The sequence below is a fragment of the Acyrthosiphon pisum genome, chromosome A2 (genome assembly GCF_005508785.2).
Source record: "Acyrthosiphon pisum isolate AL4f chromosome A2, pea_aphid_22Mar2018_4r6ur, whole genome shotgun sequence".
Lineage (NCBI taxonomy): Eukaryota > Metazoa > Arthropoda > Insecta > Hemiptera > Aphididae > Acyrthosiphon > Acyrthosiphon pisum.
Genome location: NC_042495.1, coordinates 116,356,941 through 116,360,741, shown reverse-complemented (window position 1 = coordinate 116,360,741; position 3,801 = coordinate 116,356,941).

Below are 3,801 nucleotides of genomic sequence, written 5' to 3'. Positions count from 1 at the left end.
ACACTTGACCCACTCGGATTTATTTGAAAAATGAATAAAAATTCATATTTTATCAATTCATAATTTATATATTATATTATAAGTTTTAGTAGAAAGTTGAGTAAATCATATTTTATTATGTACGACCTACCCCGATACCCGAACGGACCGCCTACCACCGTGACGTGCCGTTTAACCAAAATGTATCTTTTAAGATTTTAAATATTTGCAAAAATTAACGTCATATAGAAATTCTGATTCTTGCGTTGCCTTAAACACATAAAACTACACATTTATGCGTAAATTAAATTACAAAAACAAAATGTTTAGGTGGGTAAATCGTTGTGAGAAGCGAGGAACTTTTACACGCATAAGATAGGCAATTATGATGAGTATAGGGCCCAATGACGTCACCCGTCTTTTTTCAATTGCTCATAACTTATTGAATAATGTGAGTAGAAACGTAAAACCTATACCTAGGTACCATTTTCCTTAGAATTGAACATTCTTTCAAATAAAAAAAACTCATTTTTTATGTTGTGTGCACCTTTAAGTTAACAGTCAATTGTCAACAATATACTAATGCCGTCGCGAACGTCCATCACGAATCACATTATATAAAAAACAAGTGTTATGATTATAATATCCATTAACATGTATTTATATGGACCTATTATTTATATGTCTGGTACTTTGGTGTTTTAATAAATAATTAGTTTTAAAATTGTAAGCCGTTACAAAGCTTAAATCTAAACTCCAAAATATGGAAATTGAACCATCAGAACTGTGTCAGCCACCTAAAAAAAAAAGTCGTCTCTCAGGTGGGGTGAGAAGACTAATGAAAGAAAAAGAAAAAAGTGTAAAAGGAAATAAAAGTATTTTATCTTTTGTTCAAACTTCTATGTAACAAGGTAGTATTTCAAGTTCCTACTATATCATATTAAATATTAAGTAGTTGTAGTTGTAGTTTATTAGTTAATATAATTTAACTATAATGTTTCATCATCCATCAGGTATTTTTTTTTAAACAACCCAAGGAACAAGGTAAGTTTAAGGAACTAAAACTAATTCAGTAATTTCAGTTAATCACCGATTACTTTGAAATGTATTATTCATTATTTTTAGATACCTACATGTAATATGTGATGAAAATATTTTTTGATGAAATTGGTATAGAGGATAATTTAAATAAATCAGCTGATCAAAGTTTTAAGATTAATACATACTTTGTAATTTTGGATTAATTTATATGTGTTTTAAATCACAGGTTTGAAGATTTTTCAAATATTGTTCAGCAATTTGAATGTCTTGATCCAAAAAAGTATTATTTAAAAAAAAAACTAATGAGAAATCAATTAATGAACTTAAAAAACTCTCTGAAATTTACAAAATTGATATTGATCAAAGATGATCTCATCTTAGAATTTGAATCATTTACCTCTGTTTTCTATCATTTAAATAAGAACTGTGAAGATATTTCAACAAATGAAATTTTGAAATTTATGATAACTAACGATATGATATCATCGTACCCAAATTTATCTACTTTATATAAAATTTTTTATGTTTGCCTGTGAGTAGTGCTACGGCTGAAAGAAGTTAATTAAGACGTTTCTTCACTCCGCTATTGCTGAAGAAAAATTGTCAAATCTTGCAATACTTAGTATTGAAAAATGAACAGCTGAAAAAATTAATTTCAATAGGGTCATTGAAACTTTTGCAGAGATAAAAAATAAAAGAAAACTATTATAATTTTAATAATGAAATGAACACACATACAGTAGCTATAAATGAATTTTTTTTGTTTTATTACCTAGTACATAAGTATAGATTTTTAATCTAGTTTTAATAAGTGGCCCCTTGACCCACAGTCTCCAAACTCTGGATCCACCCCTGTGATGTACATAAGTTTTTTTTAATAAATTAAATACAAAATGTTGTAATATAATATACGCAGTCCCCCCTCCGGTTCTCAATACCATGGGAAATAAATTTTTATATATATAATAACATACTCCCTTTCTTAATAATAAGAATAAATTTAGCGAGTAGATTCACCATTTAATATAGACAAATAAGGAACTGGTTACCAGTTAAGTTTCATGTTCATGTTTGATAAACATTCCCATAAAATATTAATATTTACTATAATTGGATCTAAATTGCTAGTTGCAATCGCACAACTGTTCAACACATATAACAATAATGAAATGTGCATCAAGTAAAATAAAATGAACAGAATAAATTAAAAAGTAATTTTCAGTGACTTGAATAGTTACTAGATCTGTCATACAATTAATTAGGTATAATATGTTTAACATTGTTTTTCATAATTTAATATTATAATATTATTATGTATAAATTGAGCATTTATTTAATTATCAATTTCATTTAAGAGCAAGTGGGTCACGAAAATCGGAACAGTTTCTTTTTATCATAATAAATACAGCTAAAGATTTATTTTTAATCGCTGATACATGAGCATTGAATAATATTTTGTAATCAAATAAAATCCCTAAATCTTTAATCAAAGACGAACGATGCAATCGTTAATATTAAAATGCAAGGGGTTGTGCTTTTTGGAGTAAGTAACAATTTGGCATTTGTCAATATTTAATGAAAAGCTATTTGAAATGCACCATTCGTTAAATGAAGATAAATCACTCTGAAGAAGTTTAATATCATCGGGGGAAGTACCTAATAAATTTGTAAATTTTTGCATCGTCGGCAAATAATAAAATGTTGGAGTGTGTAATGGAGGATACAGCATCATTTAAAAATAAATTCAATAGGAGAGGGGAAAGGTGATCGACTTGAGGAACCCCAGAAATTACGTTTATATAGGTGTCGATGTAAAATTTTAGATTCTGAGTGAAACGATGAATGTATTGATTTTACAATGATGTGTGTTTTTTTTTTTTTTTTTGTGTCTGTCATCGCCTTTTAGGACAGTAAAAATGCTTAGATTTTTTTCAACAGTATCTTTTCTGATAAGAAAGTGAATCTAGTTGGTACTTTGGGGGGTCAAAAGTAAAAATTTTTCAGTAGTTTTCAAAAGCGCCGTGAAAAACAAAAGAATAATTAAGGAAAAACGGGAGTTTTTACGCAAAATCTGTATTCGAGAAAACTGATTTTGGTTTTTGGTGCAACTCTTAAACAAATTACCGTAGGTACATAAAATTTTGACTGAATGTTTATATTAGCATTTTCTATAGACCATAACATTTTCCAAATATTTTGATTTATTTTGAGCTGTTTACGGACATTTTCAGTTTCCATTTTTTTTTAGTTTTTTTTTTCTATAAATATCAATACAATTTTATTTGTTGGTTATAAAAGTTTGAAAATTTAATAGAAAGCTCCTAGTATACTGGGTATGCCTAGTATACCTAGTATGTTTCAAAGGCAGATGAAAAAAATTAAAAATCCATAGTCACAATTTTTTTTTTAAGCATTTGAAGTTCAAATATTGACAAAATACGATAAACGACGATTTGAAAATTATTTTGAGTTAGAAATTCATAAAATTTTTTCTTCTTAAATCTCAGATTTAAAATTTAATACAAGATCATTCATAAGTTAAATTATCTATCTTTATCAAAAAAAAATGTCTACAAGCAAGTCAAATAAAATTTTTATGAGCGTTTGAAATTCATATTTTTACAACATTTGATATTCATCCAACTTCTCATGCAACGATTTCCTTATTTTATTGTAATTAAAAAACGAATGACTGTAGATAATTGAAAATTTCACTGAATGTTTACATTAGCATTTTATATATACCCTACGAATAAAAATTAAAAATAATTTGACTTGTTT